The following is an 18,636-nucleotide window of genomic DNA, read 5'->3' as shown; positions in this document are numbered from 1 at the left end:
AACAGTTAAAACAATGTGTGAGCAAAGGGAAAATAACAACTTAATCATAAAACAATTAACAAGTAAATACAAAAGAAAATGTGGGGAAGCTAAATTGGCATTTGAGGTCAAGAGATGGTTTGATATTAAAAGAGTGGCCCATACAAGGATAATACGACATTTTGGAAGTTAATATCGAAAATAAAATTGATGAGGAGTTTTGGAAGAAACATCTGTCAAAGCTCTACTACGTTCAACCTCTACTACGTTCAAAGGAACTAGCAAGTCCTTTCAATTGCTCAAATGATAGTATGACTTATGATCAATTCTCAGGAAATACCGAAAATAAAGGCCACTGGTCTAAGGAAGAAGATACATAAAAAACTTGTCATAAGTGATCTTCAGTTCCAATATATTAAGAACAGTAATAGCCTAAGAAGCAGCAGAGCACCCGGTCCAAATGGAGTCCCTATGGCAGTTTTTAAACAAGACTAGAACACCTGGGAAAACCATTTGTTAACACATGATAAATGGATCTTAGCCATGGGCACCATTCCAGACAATTTTAGGGGATCAATTATGTAGCCTATCCATAAAAAGGGGCCTAAAACAATCCCCAAAACTACAGAACAGGAGTCCTCTTCGATGTGGAAGTGAAAGCATTCACCAGAATCTTGTTGGACGAATTGGGGGACTGGGCCATCAGTCTGAATATTCTTCAAGAATTTCAGACAAGCTTCAGAAAAGGATAATATGACAGCTATCAGTCTACTAGCCAACAAGGCTCCTCTTATGGACACAGAGGAGTCCACCGCCGCCATGGAACCGGAACTTAAAGATTTCCCGATGCTCTTCTATGCCATGGCCCTCCTGGAACACCAATGCTAGCACACAAGGGAGGGAGGAAGGAAAAATAGAGTGACACACACACACCATTCACATACACACCAGCTGCAGAGTAAAACCAATGTCACAGGACCCACATCTAAATTAAAACAAGGACCACATTGAGAATTAAGGAACACTGTAATTTGATGCCAACAGCCACCATATTGTCTATTTGAAAGCAAATGCAGGCGTCAATGTCCAGAATGGGCCAACAGCCCATCCAAAGTACAAAAGGGCCACATGGCCACAGAGCACAGTCCAAGGCCCAACTTGACATCTGACACAATCCAGAATCCACTATGCAGGGGCATCATGTTGGAAATGGGCAGGCACCTCAGGGGGTGTCAGGGGGCACATCACCTGAAATGGAGCACATGCCCACTGGTTCTGGAGGGGGCTCCTTGCCCAATTGTCTCTGGTGGGGAGTCTAAGGCCACAGTCTCTGAAGTGGGGAACATGCCCACTAGTTCTGGAGGGGGCTCCTTGCCCAATTGTCTCTGGTGGGGAGTCTAAAGCCACAGTATCTGAACTGGCGAACATGCCCACTGGTTCTGGAGGGGGCTCCTTGCACAACGGTCCCTGGAGGGTGGCCTACATGCCCTCTGCTGGAGGTGAGTGCTGCTGTGCCTCGGCAGGAGGTGAGGGCTGCTGTGCCTCTGCTGGAGGTGAGGGCTGCTGTGCCTCTGCTGGAGGTGAGGGCTGCTGTGCCTCTGCTGGAGGTGAGGGCTACTTGCCCACTGCTGGTGGAGGTGTAATCCTGGCTGCCTCTGCTGGAGGTGAGGGTTCCTTGCCCACTGATGGTGGAGGTGTAACCCTGCGTGCCTCTGCTGGAGGTGAGGGCTCCTTGCCCACTGCTGGTTGAGGTATAACCCTGGCTGCCTCTGCTGGAGGTGAGGGCTCCTTTCCCACTGCTGGTGGAGGTGTAACCCTGGCTGCCTCTGCTGCAGGTGAGGGTGCCTTGCCCTCTGCTGGTGGTGGTGTAGCCCTGGCTGCCTCTGCTGGAGGTGGGGTCTCCTTGCCCTCTGCTGGTGGAGGGAGCCTCTTGCCTGTCTTTGGTGGTGGAGTGGGAACCTTCTCTTTCTTTGGTGGTGGAGTGGGATCCCTGGCAATCTTTGGTGGTGGAGGGGGATCCATATGTCCCCTCTTGTGACGGTCCCCTTGGCCTTTGACATGTCACTTGTGTCCTTGCCTCCAGGACTAAGAGGTGCCTCCACTGTCCCTGTCTCACGTCCCTCGTCTTTCACCACCATAGTCCTTCCTTTCTGAGGCAGAGGTGTGCTCACAGTAGGAGTGTCAGCAGCTGAAGATTTGATGGGAGTAGTGGCAGACTGTTTAGCTGAGGTGCTGTGCTGGATCATTGGGACCCTGCACTTATGGACAGGACGGGGGGCAGAGGGGGTGGGAAGAGGTCAAGATGTGCAAGGAAAAGCTTCTTAGGGACGTTGAGGTGGGATGTGGGAGGAGGGATGGGAGTGGAGGGTGTGGTTGTTGGAGGTGTACGTCTGCTGGACTTGGGTAAAGGTGCATGGGCAGTGTGCGTGTGTGAGGTGGATGGCTGTTGGGAGTCTGAGTGCGTGCGTGTGTGTCTCTTGGGAGGGCAGACAGGGTGGGAGAGGACAAAGGGGATGTGTGGATGGATGTTGTGGAGGTGTCTGCAAGTGAGGTGTGTGTGTGCTGCTTGATGTGGTGATTGTGGTGGTGGCTGTTGATGCAGTGCATGCAGGTGTGAGGGCGGATGTGCCTGTGAGGGAGGAGGATGAGGAGGAGGAGGGGGGGGAGACAGTGGAGGCAGTGGATGTTGTTGTGTGTGCAACTGTCTGTTGTTTGTGTGAGTACTTTTGGCCTGAAGTGTGCTGCCTGTATTTGACTGTGCTACTCTTGTGTGATGTTTCGGGTGCATGCTTGTCTGTATGTGTGCATGGGATGGGTTGGGGTTGAGGAGACTGGGACTGGGAAGTGGTAGATGGAGGGGGACGGTAGGAACAGGGACACTGGCTGCCAGCAGAGAGTAGGCCAGAGCCTGAAACGATCTCTGTAGGGCTGCCAACCCACCATGTATGCCATCCAGGTATGCACTGCATTGCTGCATCTGGGATGCCAGCCCCTGGATGGCATTCACTATGGTTGACTGCCCTACAGAGATGGATCTCAGGAGGTCAATAGCCTGCTCACTCAGGGCAGCAGGGCTTACTGGGGCAGGGCCTGAGGTGCTTGGGGCGAATGAGATCCCAACCCTCCTGGGTAAGCGAACACCGGCAACTCGGTGGGGGGCTACTGGGAGGGCGGTGCTAGTACGGGGTGGCGGCTGTACCTGTAGCTGGGGTGGTCCGGAGGTGTCCGCCACCGCCAGGGAGCTCCCATTGGAGGAGGAATCAGAGTCTGAGTTGTCACCTCCTGTCTCCGCCGTGGTGCTCCCCTCGTCCTCCGTCTCACAGGTCCCCTCGACATTTGTGGACTCTGCCTCCTGGGTCCTGTGGGATGAAGCCCCCTCAGTCGCTGGTGCCCCTCCTCCTGCGCCAGATGATGCTAATGCACACATGGACAGGATGACAGAAGAAAATACACATTACTATCACACACACAGATCAGAAGTGAGCAATAAGTATCGCAGTGGCATTCCATTGGCTAGGTACCACAGCAAGATGTGAGCTAACCACTGCCAACTGCACCCCTCCTGGGACCCACTAAGCCCTGTCTGACATGGAATGCCACTTAGCTAGATTACAAGATTTTGCTATACACTCATTTCCCTTGAGCTGGACCACGCAACAATGTCTGAGCTGGCATTAAGGGGCACCCACTAACTGAAACCCACCACCAGGATCCCATGCCAGGCAACAAAAATGGTTGTCACGCTCACTGTACTCACCCCCTTGTGGCTGCTGTGCTGCCCTCAGGCGCCCATCCAGCTCTGAGTAGGCCACTGCCAGTTTGCAGGCCATCAGGGGAGTCAGGTTCCGACGGACAACCTGCCCTCGCTAGGAGTCCATCGCCAGCTGGGCCTCTGTGGTTTTCTGGGCCCAGCATCTCAGGTCCTCCCACCTTTTACTGCAGTCGGTGCTCCGCCTGTCATAGACCTCCCAGGGTCCGTACCTCCTTGGCGATGGCACGCCACAATCCCTTCTTCTGATGGGCACTGACCTGCCTGGGTAATACAGACGGGTGGACACCATTAACCGAACAATCCAGCCTGTCACACATATGGCCCACAAATTACATTTCCATCGCCATTGGCACACACATCACCCGGAGCCCTGCATGTACACTACGACCAAACATACCCCCCACCCAAATGACACACTGCACCACACACATCTCCATGCAACCTTGTTGCATGCATCGTCCCCATGGTGAACTCACCTGTTGGTCTGGAGGCCCCTACAGCTGTCCATACAGGGGTAGGACCCCATCCACCAGGTGCTCTAACTCCTCTGAAGTGAAAGCAGGGGCCCTTTCTCCAGTCACACAGGCCATGGCAGGATCCAGACACAGGTAGCACACGCAGTGTAGGTGTTGTCGTGTGGAAAATCAGGAATCAAGTGAGGTTATAGACAGAAAATGTCGGTCACGTCCACAGCAGTGTACACATCACCGCCGCCAGAGATCCCCATTGGACACTGTACTCCATAGAGCCTCATTTTAGCCAATGAGGAATAGCACGGCATTGCACGACTGCCTTCCACCATGACGCCCAACGCCGGCAGAGTTACATCACTTCCATCTGTCCATACTTACAGGCAGTCACCATTTTATGGTGGTGGCTAACAATCAGACATTGGAAACTGCGTCATTGCTGTAAATTGTACATACATTGCCATTCACATTGTCCGAATACATACATGCTCAGTTACACTGGGGTGGTGGTTCCATTGTTCAGTTTGTGACACCCTTCTCACTCTTGTGTCCCTTAGATACCTACCACTACGGAGGAATAGGAGGAGGAGGCAAGAGCCCTTGTACAGACCCCTTGTGGACTTGGCTACACTGGAGGACAGGCATATAATACTGACCTATAGACTGGACAGGGCCACATTTACAGAGCTGTATACTCAATTGGAGCCTGATCTGATATCAGATATCCGTCATCCCGCTGGGATCCCCCCCTCTTGTGCAAGTTCTATCAGTGCTCCATTTCCTGCCAACTGGTTCTTTCCAAGTGACAGTGGGGTTGGCAGCAGTAATGTCACAGCCAATGTTCTCAACAGTGCTGGCAAGGGTCTTGTCTGCCTTGCTCAAACACATGTGCAGCTACATACCTTTCCCCCAAGTGGAAAATTTGGCCACTGTGAAGGCTGGATTCTATGCAATGGGACATATTCCTAATATTATTGGGGCAATTGACAAAACACATATTGCATTTGTTTCCCCACGCCACAATGAACAGGTGTTCAGGAATCGGAAGAGTTTCCACTCACTCAATGTGCAAATGGTGTGCCCGGCGGATCATCTCCGACATCACTGCCAAGTATCCTGGGTCCGTGCATGACGCCTTCGTCCTGAGGAATAGCAGCATCCAAAATGTAATGCACAATTACAGAGGCACAGGGTGGGGCTAATAGGTGAGCCTGAGAGCCCATCCAATATATGTCAGTGTATGCCTTCTGGAGTCATCCACCATACCATTGTGTAAGGCTAATGTTTGTCCCTCTATTCTTGCAGGTGACTCTGGCTACCCAAACCTGTATTGGCTCCTGAACTGTGTGAGGAATGCCAGGACAGGGGCTGAGAATCGGTATAATGATGCACATGGGTGAACCAGGCGGATCATAGAATTTACCTTCAGCTTCCTTAAGGCCAGGTTCAGATGCCTCCATCTGACAGGTGGATCCCTGTGCTACTCCCCTGAGAAGGTCTGCCAGATAGTTGTAGTATGCTACATGTTGCACAACCTGGCCCTCAGACGACATGTGCCTTGTCTACAAGAGGAGGAGATTGGAAATGCCCCTGTGGCAGCAGTGGACACTGAGGACAGTCAGGATGAGGAGGCAGACGATGAGGATGTGGATAACAGAATATCAGTAATACGGCAGTACTTCCAATGACACACAGGTAAGGGAGTGCAACTGACCATTCCTCTAATTATTTATGTTTTCTGTGTGGCTGTAGCAGTGTGGCAGTCACTTCCTTTGTATCTCAACTGACAGTCACCTATGCCTTCTCAATTTGCAGATGTTGATGTTATTACAACTGTGTACTGATGTGATGATTACAGACAGCTACAGGTCATTATTTGTATACTATAACAAAGTTCATGTCAATTGCACAAGATGTAACTGTTAACATAATTGCACATTTTCATCACATAAAGCACTATCACTCAAGTTGTGTTCAAGGGTGTTTATTGTAGTGAAATTCATAGAATAAATAGTGCAGTGGAATGGGTTGATGGTAGCAGTAAGTCCAGGGTATTGGTCCAATCTGTTTGTAGCACAGGTCCAGTGTCCAAGGGGCCATAGGAATGGGAGCAATGGCAGTTCAAAGTTGACAAGTTGAGACAGTGGAACACAAGAGGGATAGTCAGGAGGGTCTAATTTCCTGGTGGTGGTCTTGGTCTTGGCAAGTGTCTCTGGCATCTGTCTGGGTCACAGGGACCATTTGGGGGTGGTTCACCTTCTACAGGGGGAGGGGTGCTGGTAGCCTGTGGGTCCAGTGGCAGGGCCTCCTGTCCACTAGCTGCAGCAGATGTGGTGGGCTGTTTAGTTGACTGGCTAGTGGAAGGGGCACGCTGGTGTGCTGTATATTCCCTCATGATGTTGACCATATCAGCCAGCACCCCTGCTAAGGAGACCATGGCGGTGTTGAGGGCCTGCAAATCTTTCCTAATCTCCTGATGGTGTGACGTCTGGATAGTCGTGGCACCTATAGTGCGTATGTCATAATATGACGAACAGATGTTCGCCTCTGCGATGGTATGATAGCGGCCATCACCGCAGCAGTAAGTGACATTTACCGCCAATGTCATAATGAGGGCCTAGATATATGCTTCTTAGATTTCATTGTAGCTTTCAACAAGGTCAATCAGAATACCTTGTGGGGAAAGTTGAAGGCTTGGGATACATCAGAGCACCTATTCAAGGCAGTTAGACTTCTATATACTGACACATCCGAATAAAGCTGGGCAATAGAACATCAATTTCTAGGAAAATCAGGGCCTGAAATAACGTTGTGTGCTGGTGCCAGCATTTTTAAATTTATATCATCATTGGCCAATCTGAAAATGTTTCCTCCAAAATTAGGGGTAAAACAAGTGTTCCTAATAGGGTATGCTGATGATACCGCATTGCTGAACCAAACTGCAATTGGCCTACAAACGGCATTAAATTGACTCTAGCAATACAAAAAAGAGGAATGAACTAGAATTCAATTTGTCAAAATAATTTTTTTTTTAATTTGGCAATTCCAAGATCAAGCACAAATGGCAGATAGGAAACTAAAAGAAATCAACTACAGGATCTTATTTATATCTAGGTGTATGGTTAGATGCTAATATCAGTTAAGGGCAATTTCTACTCCTACCAGCTATCTGCAAAATCAATTGCAAAAAATGAATTAAAAACCTGAATGGTAGCAGCAATTCCATATGGGTCTCAAAGCTACACAACAACTTACTGAAAATATACTTAGGTACAATCGGGGCAGTATTTGGTTTACCAAAAAGTGCACAAATCTGTATACTACTGCTAGAGTTTAGAAATGGCGGATGTTACAACTTTCACCAATTTACAATTCATCAACTATTGTTCAAGACTGAGGAACAAATATGAAGTGTCATTAAAAAGCCTGATTTGGAATGACTTAGCTATTTTCCCAGCAATGAGCTACAGCAAGTGAGTACTGGAAATACAAGACTCACTACAATCATTTGAAAGTCGTTGCCAAATCAGCAGCAAAGTTGTTTTCATTCAAGAATAACATAAAAGCTTTCACTAAGTTCTCAAGAGCACATCTTTAATTATCATCCTAAGCCTTGCTGTTCCAGCACCATATTTACTTTTAAACACAACACACACAACAAGAAAAATAAAGACTGACCGTCATGCTGCTGCTCACAAAATTTTACAACCATAGTTGAACAGGGCTGCATGCCCCTGCTGCAATCGGTGTGGATACCGCTTGGAACCAAAGCACAGTAATCTGTTTATGTCCACTCTTCTTGTCCCTTAGGAGGAAGATCCGACGTGAATGCTTCAATCTACTGGGCGTAAAGTCAAGTGAGGCAACAACTGAGTGTCTGTGTGTGGCGGATCTACAGCTCGTGGGCCGTTTATTGAAATTATATCCGAGGTGGAGAAGGTAAAAGAGGCCCTTCATGTCCAGTCATGCCCTCTGTCTGAATGGAGCTATTGCCCTGGGCATGCACTTATACAACTGGCATGATATTGGAGACATGGATGAGCGTTTAGTTTGATGTACTCATGGATTAACTAGAACACACAGTATAAGGCACATCATTGCTACTCCATTTTTAGGCAGTCATACGCTGGTCTCAAGACCTACACATATAATTATCACTTTAACAATGTATTCAACAACCAATCTTGAATCACTGGCATCATATCGTAGACATGCATTGAAGGTGCAGCATAATATACCAATGGATGCATTAAAAGGCACAGCACATGACACTTTATTGAGACTTTTCGCATTAGGTGGCTTGCTGCCGGCCCCTGGACGTATTTATACAATAAGCACTTGAATAACAAATCGAATGGTCAGGGTGCTGACCCTCTGTACATGGCTGGCATTATAATAATATAAAGTCTCCTTTTGTGGGGATCTAGTTGGGGTCTCAACTCTAGCTTATGCCTCTTGATTCATCTGACAATTATGTTAACTGCTAGTTTTGAAGCATTGTATTGTTAATGTGCTTTTATTGGAATGGTATTTATTAACCCAACAATAAAAAACACTGATTTGATTCAAATTTGATTTGACACCTCTAGCTCCTGACCTTCACATGTGGGACAAACAGTTTAACATTCTTGTTACAGTCTAAGGAAATGTGTGCATGATAACACTCCAACAATGAATAAGTGTTCAACTCACATTTCTTATTATATTAAGATGTGTCTTTAACAACTAACATCAGTTAAGATCTGTTCTCTGTAGATAGTTATTTAGCCATTCTGATTTCCTTCAGTAGACTCACATTATCAGCCTCTATTTATTCCATTTATTACTAGATAAGAAATAACCATTCCCCCTCCAGAGCGCTGGTTACTTGTCAGGAGGATCAGTATCCCAAGGTGGGATACAGCTCTACCCAATCACAAGAGGACGGTGTTCCCACAACCAGATTTTTTAAGTGTAGGAACCCTGTGCCTGATTTTACAATCCAGAAATTCCAGCAGGTAACACTGTGTATGATTCAGGCATATATGCGCTGCACGGCTGCTGCACAACCCTCTACTGCAGGAACATGTGAAGCTCCCCCTGCCTACACCTGGTGCCCTTACCCAAATGGTAAATCGGAGCAGATGTGTCCCTAGAATAGGGTCTCCAAATCTGGACTTAGTATTTCCGGGTTAGCATGTTATCTTCCATTCCAGGGATAAAAGCTCACAATAGCTGCATTTAGCTGTGGGGATACCAACCAAAATAGATAGCCTGCTGATATGTGCTGTGCATAATAAAACAAATATAAATATGACTCTGCATGATTTAATTGCGTCTATTTATTTGTCTTCTGTGCTTGAGGAGAAATGTGTGTGGTTTTTGTGATGTGTGAGCTCACAATGTTGTATCATTGTTTTGGATCTGTATGCAATATTTTCCATTGTAGCATATTTTGCGTTCTGGTTGTGGGAGTGCGCTTCTTGGTTTCGAGCATATTTAGTAAAACGTAAGTAGCATATTTAGGGGGTCATTCCGACCCCGGCGGTCAAGGACCGCCGGGGCCGGGGATGCGGGAGCACCGCCAACAGGCTGGCAGTGCCCCGCAGGGCATTCTGACCGCGGCGGTTTGGCCGCGGTCAGACCAGGAAAACCGGCGGTCTCCTTGCTGCGCCGCCATGGGGGATTCCGACCCCCTCACCGCCATCCTGTTCCTGGCGGTTCCGACCGCCAGGAACAGGATGGCGGTGAGGGGTGTCGTGGGGCCCCTGGGGGCCCCTGCAGTGCCCATGCCAATGGCATGGGCACTGCAGGGGCCCCTGTAAGAGGGCCCCACTTTGAATTCCAGTGTCTGCTCAGCAGACACTGGAATTTGCGACGGGTGCAACTGCACCCGTCGCACCTTCCCACTCCGCCGGCTCCATTCGGAGCCGGCTTCCTCGTGGGAAGGGGTTTCCCGCTGGGCTGGCGGGCGGCCTTCTGGCGGTCGCCCGCCAGCCCAGCGGGAAAGCCAGAATGGCCTCCGTGGTCTTTTGACCGCGGAGCGGCCATATGGCGGTTCCCTCCAGGCGGGCGGCTCCCGCCGCCCGCCGGGGTCTGAATGACCCCCTTAATGTATTACCTACATATGTATTTTGTTTATTGTGTTTCATGCAAGCAGTATTTCAGTATAATACGTACTGCATTGTTCACAATGCCAAATCAATTTATTGACCTCAAAATAATTTTAGCCTGAGGCTGCATTCTCTAAACACGGAATTATAACTTCTAAGACATCAAATTTCCCTATTACAAATGTTAATTTTATCTATACTCCTGAAGACTGTTTTAAGTCTCCAGTTTTTTTAGTTTCTTCACTTACAAATCTAACCTGTACATCAAGATACATGCATGTAAAAGGATCTGTTTTCATTCAACAGTTATCTAATTCATGACACATTATGCAAGGAACTTAACAGGATACAACAATGAGGGGTAATTTAGGATTTTGTGAAACAGTACATTCGTTCTAAAGCTTTGATGCAATGTTTCACCAAATATGCGGCTCCCCATCCTAATGAGAGGCTGGAAATGGAGGAGACCATCAAAGGAACCCCTGGCCACAGTGGCAATCATCTCGGATTATTTGGAGTGCGGCGACCATCATCTGTTTCCTTCCTAGGACTCCCATGCGAGACACTGCAGTCCTCGAAAGAGAAATTGCACAATTACCCCCATGGCCTGAGAGTCAACTTCCTATGTATTGTGCCATCTTTGTTTTATTCTACATGAACAAACATCAGGTTTAGGAGTTTATTCTTGCAGAACAGAATACTTTCAGAGTGGGTACCTCAACCAGGGCACCCACTCATCAAAGATGCAGTGATTTCCATGAAGCCACTTTAAAGGTAGCTCCACTGATATAGTCAGGATTGGGAAATTCTGTGTTGTCAGTGTGGCTACCTAAATAAAGCATGTTGTTCTTCATCTGTGGAGTGGGAGGCCAGGGTTTCCTCTGAATTTGTGGGCTAGTGAGCGACCCGTCAGACTTTAAATGAGGTTGTAAGTCTGCCTTGCCAGGATTCAAAGTTGGGATTTCCAGATAGAGCACATCTGCATGCGCTAAATGTTCAAAATACTGCCTGGTGTCTCTTTTAATGCCTGAAGCCAGCACTTTCTGCTACTGGTGCACCCTTTGTAAGAATACATTAAAGACCCAGTACTAGCAGGAATTGAAATTTATGATGAAGATGCTTGGATACAGCTGACAATTGCCTAAATGTAGCACGAATGTACTGAATGCTGACTACTTGAGTTTGTGAGCTGGAACACTCTGGGCTGAAGGCGGAACTGTGCATTTTGGAACACTGGGGCAAGTTTTTTCTCTGAAGTGGTCCTGTGGGTATTGGAACACTGGGTCTTCAATGGTAAAAGTTGATCCACGCAGGTGGTGGCTGAGGTCGTGTATTATAAAGCTCCTACATAACAACTTACTCCGGACGTCTTTGTACAATTATTTTATGGATCAAATCTCTTTATTATTATTTTCAATTATAAACATCACATATGCATTATAGCAAACTGGTACAATTGCCTTAAAATGAGGCAAGCTCCTTGTACAGTGACAATAAACATTAACAAAACTTTAACATTGTTTCCCTGCTACTGGTACATCATACAGCCATCACTCAGTCCCAAACCTAGATTCCACTCAATCTTGGTCCTGCGTATAGTTCTCTAATGCTCACTCCCTTCCTTTCACTCAAGTCAGTTCTAGCACCCTCAGATAGGCCGGGCATGTCAATTCTGTGAATTCCGTGGAGAGTAGTTGTAAGAATGGTTGCCAGAGTTCTTTAAATTCACACCTGCGTTACTGTGAAGCTAAAGTGAGCTTTTCCATAGCAAGAATGAACCACAACTTGTGGAGCCATGAGGTTACTATCAGGATCTTGTCAGTCCCCCACACGGCCAACAACAGCTACTGTGCCGCGTTCAAGGCCAAGGCCATCTGCCGCCCCCTCAGTGATCTCAGGGGGAAGGTGAGCGGGTTAGGCAAGCCCAGCAAAGTATAAGCCGGGAATCTGTGGATCTGTGTATCAAATGCTGAATCAATAGCATCTATAATATTATCCCAGTACCGGTGAAGCTTAGGGCAATGCCATAGCATGTGCACAAGCGTTCCTCCCCCCCCCCGCAACCTCTCCAACAAAGGCTAGACTTTGTGGGATCCCAGGCATGGATCCTTGCTGGGGTGTAGTACCAATAGGAGGCCACCTTATAGGCTGTCTCCGTGCCTGCCGCACCGTAGGCCGTATGGTGAGTCCTGTAGAAAACACCCTCCCATTCCGCATCAGACAGCTCTCTCTCCAGTTCCCTTTCCCACCTCAGCTGACCCTTAGTCTTAGGCGAACGGGTGTCCCCCCTTAGGAGGCCGTAGAGCTCCGAGATCACCCGCTTATTGTCTTTTTTTACTAAGATCCATTTTTCAAATGGTGTTAGCGGCCTGTCCATTAATGCCCTATTAACTGGCAACATGGCCCAGTGCCGTATTTGGTAATACATCATCCTAGCCGCCTCCGTTAAGACATAGACCTCTCTCATCTGCTCGAAGGGGATCACCCCCTGCTCGTCAAAAAGGTAACCCACCCTTTTGCAGCCCCCCTCGTACCAGTGGTGTAGTGCCTCCCGTTGCAGGCCCGGGCCAAAATCAGGGTTCGCACCTAAGGGAGTCACTGGAGACGGAAATGTCGTCAAGCCCAGTCTGCTAGCTATCACATCCCATACTCTCATCGACACCTCCGTGACCGGGGACACATACAACCCCCGCGCTCTGTGGCGGCGGCGGAGCCAGGGCTCTTTCCATATATGGGAGCCAGCCACTGCTTGGTCCAGGAAACACCAATGTTTCTCGGAAGACGGGCGGCTCCATTCTAATAAAAAACGCAATTGTGCAGCCTGAAAGTATCGCAGAAGGCAGGGGACTGCCAGTCCCCCCTCCTGCTTAGGGTGATACAACACCCATCGTGGCAACCGCAGCGCCCTACCTTCCCAAATAAATTTTAGAATCGCTGTTTGGAGGGCTGCTATCGTCCATGGCGGGTGCACCACCGGGAGTGCCTGGTAGATGTAGAGAACACGCGGCAAGATGGTCATCTTCACCGCTGCCACTCTGCCTAGCCAAGACAGCCTAAGTCTCCCCCATGTCTCTAGGTCGCGCTGCACCTCCCGAGTCAGTTTTGTGTAATTCAGCGACGCCGTGCGGGCAACAGTAGACCCTAAGTCAATCCCCAAGTACGGGATTGTTGAGGAAGACCATATAAAGTGGAATCGGGCCTTCAGATCTCTTTCATGTTCGACACTAATAAACCTGCTCATGGCCTGGGACTTCAACATGTTTATCTGGAATCCCGAAACCCGTCCAAATCCCTCCAGTATCTCCATTAGTGCAGGCAATGAGTTCGAAGGCTCCGAGAGGGTAAGAATCACATCATCCGCGTACAATGAAATGATGTGCTTATCTCCCCCGAACTTCACTCCCTTGATCTGAGGGTTATCGCGAAGCCGCTGTGCCATGGGTTCCATATAAAGCGCAAACCTGAGAGGCGAAAGCGGACACCCTTGCCGGGTCCCTCTTTGAATTGGGAACGGCAGCGAGCGTGTTCCGTTGACCCGGACCGCCGTCCAGGGCGCCGGATAGATGCAACGAATCCAAGCCATGAAACCCAGGCCCAGTCCAAAACGCTCAAGGACTCTGAACAGATATGGCCAATGAACCCTATCGAACGCCTTTTCGGCACCGATAGAGAGAAAGAGTGCCTCCCTGCGTGAGCGATCCGTTTTATCCAATAGGTGAAGCAGTCTCTTAGTGTTATCACTACACTGTCTGTGTAGTATAAATCCAGCTTGGTCGGGATCTACAAGGCCCGGCATGTAATAGTTGAGACGGTGTGCGAGAATACCAGTGAACAGTTTGGCATCGATATTCAAGAGGGAAATAGGCCTATAGAAGGCGCACTCTTCGGGATCCTTCCCCGGCTTCGGGATAACCACAATCGTGGCATCCAGCATGCTGGCTGTGAGAGCCCCCGTCTGCCGGAAGGAATTGAAAAGTCGCACTAATATCGGTACAAGTTCCACACAAAAGGTCTTGTAAAAAAGTGCGAAAAACCATCAGGCGCACCACTGCATACTCTGCCCTGTCCCAATCCAACCGTATCAACTGCTTCCTCGCTTTCTCAAGCTCTCGCCAGACTCTCGGAGCACCAGTATGCTTATGTGAGCACTCCAATGCAATCTCCTTGCTTTATTATCCCTAGCTGACAGCAACATCACCTCACCTCTCAATACCGCCTTCAGTGCCTCCCACAGCGTCGCCATACAAGTGGCCCCATCATCGTTATGGCTAAGATAATCTATTATTGCACTACGAATTGCGTCCACTGTTGCAGCGTTCTGAAGCATCGAGTCCCTGAATCGCCACTCTGATACGCCCACGCGCCCCATATTCATGGCAACCTCAACAGTAACTGGAGCGTGATCAGACATGGATCGAGGCTCGATCGCTGACTCCCTAACCTGGGGAAGAAGCTCCTGCGAAGCCAAAAAAAGATCAAGCCTAGCATATGTCTTGGTCGCTGCCGAATAAAAGGAATAGTCCCTTAACTTGGGATGCGCCCTCCTCCACACATCCTCCAGGCCACACTCACTCAACCATTGACGCCCTGCCACTGTCATTGACCCCGTCTGCCCATACCGGTGGCCTGAGCGATCCAAATCTCCATCCATTACCAGATTAAAGTTGCCCCCCACCAGGATAGAACCATCCGGGGATTGTAAGAGCGGGGTCAGAGCCTGTTTTAGAAAGACTTCCTGCTGAGAATTGGGCACATATATAGAAGCAATAGTGAAGGAAACCCCCCCCCAATCTCAATCTCATGGCTAAAAGCCTACCTTGCACCTCATGCAATTTTGTCACCACTTCCCCAGGGAATGAGCGCGCCAACAATATCGCAACTCCTGCATGTTTCATTGATGCCGAAGACCAGAACTGTCTAGGGAACCACTTAGAGCACATGCAGTAAACATCTTTTGGGACGAGATGTGTTTCCTGCAGCAGGCATATATGGCTCCCCGACCTCTCCAAGGCAGACAGGATGGCTAGCCTCTTCGTAGGATTGTTAAGCCCTCGGACATTCAAGCTTGTACATTTAAAAATCATACCCTATAATGAGAGAAGCATTCAAAAGGGTAGGGACCCAACAGAAAGAGGACCCCCCCGGGCCAGAAGATGAACCATCTGAAACACCAAGGCCTGAGACTATCTCCACACATCAGCCAGCGTCGCAGGGAAACACAGCAACATTCAAACAATGTGCACAACAGGTGCTCAAAACCAAAAAGTCCTCGCACACGCAGCTTCACGAGGAAGTGTGTCCACAGGGCCTTAGAACCATCCATGTTTGGTAAACCAGGTCAAACGCCCCCACCGCCCCGACCCTCCTCAGTGGCCAACAAGCCATCAACATCAAGGCCATCCGCAGTTCGGGACTGTCCCGCCCCCCCTCCACTAGGCTGAAGTTCTGCCGGCTACGCTGTTCAGAACGGATTCCCGCTCCGACCTCAGCTCTGAGGCCATAGGGTGCTGCAATTTCCTTCTTTTCTCCTTCCGCCGCCAATGTGGGCCCCCCCCCCAGGCAGGGCAACCCTCTCGCTCACATCCTGGGAGTTCTCCTCCAGACCCAAGATCCGAAATGCTTCCGAAATGGATCGCACCTGCCGTAGCTGTTCCTCCCACCGGAAGACCAAGCGGAACGGGTGGCCCCAGGAATAAGACACATCATGCGCCCGCAAGTGCTCCGTGATAGGTCTAAATTCTCTTCGCCTCTGCAGGGTCCGCACTGAGAGGTCGTGGAATAGTTGGAGCTCATGTTCTCTAAAGAGTACCTGCCGAAGATTGCGAGCCCGCCGCAGGATCATCTCTTTAAGCACAAAATTGTGGAGACAGGCCAGGATATCTGGGGAACGGTCTCCAGGGTCACCAGCACGGCCCACCCGGTGAACTCTGTCCAAAACTATCTCCTGGGTGTCCTCCATGCCCAGCAGAGAGCAAAACAGGCCCACCACATACTCTCCAATGTCCTCCTTTTCCGCCCCCATCGGGGCCCCTCTGATGCAGATATTTTATCTCCTTGAATGATTTTACAAATCCTCGACCGCTATCTAAGAAGGAGGGCCTGCTGCTCTCGGAGACGAACGACCTCTTGCTGCAGGCCCGCCACCTCCTCACCCCGGGGAATTTCGCCATCTTCCAGCTGCGCTACACGATCTCCCAGAGAGGTAACCTCTCCCTGTAGCTCCTTCACCTCCTGGGATATGTCCCTGTGAAGTTCCTGGATGTCGCTGCGGAGCGAATCAAACAGGGAGGTTAGAAAGCCCTTCGTGACTGGCGAGCCCTCATCCGACTCCATCTCCGTCCGAGCGTCTAGTGGTCTCGTCGTTGGTGGATCCTCCGCCATGCCCCCTGATGCCGTCCAGGTCCCTGTCAACATCTCTCTCACTGAGCGTTCCCGCTTGGATTTGGCCGTCGCCATGGTTTGTGAACCCTACTCAGCTCGCCAGGACACCCCCCCAAGTCTCTCCAAACGCTCCGTCTGGAACCAAATCCCCAGGTGTCTTCGTAACAGATGTTGCGTCTGGCCTGCGCGCTGTGTAGCCTCCTCCCACGGAACTTCGCCTTTTGTGGCCTCTGCCGCCTCGCAAACTGGCCCGCACTTACTTATGGTCCATGCTGGTGGGGATGAAGACCTAAGGATCAAACAAAGGCCTCTACTCTATGCGGCTGCACCTCTATGTCCCTCCACGGTCCCGGAGAGGTCCAATGTGGGGGGAGGGGCTCCCATCCAGCCCCAACCAGGTCTTCCAAAGAGCTCCTTCCAGCTAAACGGCAATTACTCTTGGGGTCTAAGCCCCTCCATGCCCTCGCGACTCGCGGGGCCCAGCAGGATCCCTCTGAGGCTCCGATGCCTCCAGACGCACTCTCAGGCCGCCGCCGGAGAAAGGCACCACTTCGCGGCCCAGGGCACCGCCCAAGCCGCTCTGCGGCCCCGTACGCACCTCTGGGCCGGCCGCTCCTCTTTGCAGGGGCAGCGCCGCGCGATGCAAGACCTCGATCAGGCTGCCCCCTGCCTCCAGCAGCACCCGTCAACTCGGGGGGGGGGGGTCCTGGGATGCCCCCTCGTCAGGCCAGCCAGAAGATTTCGGGGTCAGGGCGGCGGAGCGCAGGCAGGAACGTCCTAGCGTGCCGCCATCTTGGCCACGCCCCCTGTACAATTATTTTACCAGAAATTAGCCACAGGTTAAAAAGCGATATATGGGGACTCTTTTCTGATTCCTGTAGATTTCAGTTGTATCAGAAGTTAGACCAACAGTGAAACCAATTACATTTCACTGTAATGTGTTCATCAGAAGGTTTGAGATAGTATATGATGGTATACTATAGGAAAATATAATGAAAGAAGAGACTAAGGGCCAGATGTAGGAAGCCTTTTACATGTCGCAAACTGCGAATAACGCAGTTTGCGCATGCAAAAGGCCGAACGCGATGCTCATCCTCAAATTGAGAGTCGGTACTGACTCCCAATTTGAGGATGCGACTCGCAAATAGGAAGGGGTGTTCCCTTCCTATTTGCGACCGCATCGCCATGCTGAGTTGCTTTGTGACCGCGAATGCGGTCGCAAACCAACTCGCAGTTACCACCAGTGTCACACTGATGGTAACACATTCGCAAAATGTTTATCTTTGTGAATGCCGAAAAAAATATTTTTTCAGAGCAGGCAGTGGTCCTATGGACCACTGCCTACTCTGAAAAAAACGAAACCAAATGGTTTCGGTTTAGTTTTCATTTTGCAGCTCGTTTTCCTTTAAGTAAAGCGGGCTGCAAAATGACAAAAAAGAACTGCATTATTGCAAAAGCAGTCACAGACATGGAGGTCTGCTGACTACAGCAGGCCACCATCCTGTGAGTGCAGGGACTCGCTATGGGGTCGCAAACTGCGACCCACCTCATTAATATTGATGAGGTGGGTCTTTGCAACCCCATAGCGAGTCGCAGAAGGTGTCTGAGACACCTTTCCGCATACAATTTTGCGAGTTGAAAATTGCAAGTCGGTCAGACTCGCAATTTGCAAGTCGCTAAATTTTACTTTACTACATCTGGCCCTAGAAGAGCATGAATGGCCTCTGAGAAGAGTATTAAGTGTATTATTCCTCCTTGCTCTAATCTCTGAGGAACTCCACCCCGCCCTCAAGTATGAGCTGAGACAAGTCTAAATTACAAAAAGCATAAAAAAGATTTTTAATCTCTGTGGATCACTGCAATTTCTACAGGCAATCATTGCCATCGCAGTGATCCTGGAATAACATTAATTTGAAACATTGTTAAAAAATATCTAACTGAG

The 18,636-nt window shown here is 49.5% G+C and overlaps 1 protein-coding gene across 1 annotated transcript in view; it reads right to left on the bottom strand.

The window, feature by feature from the left end:
- Positions 1-18,636, bottom strand: part of LOC138292718 (cytochrome P450 2D15-like) — a 206,552-nt gene that overhangs the window by 90,411 nt on the left and 97,505 nt on the right. The gene's annotated exons all lie outside the window — the stretch shown is intronic.

This window comes from Pleurodeles waltl, chromosome 4_2 (genome assembly GCF_031143425.1).
Source record: "Pleurodeles waltl isolate 20211129_DDA chromosome 4_2, aPleWal1.hap1.20221129, whole genome shotgun sequence".
Lineage (NCBI taxonomy): Eukaryota > Metazoa > Chordata > Amphibia > Caudata > Salamandridae > Pleurodeles > Pleurodeles waltl.
This window is presented reverse-complemented; position numbering and strand designations above follow the sequence as displayed.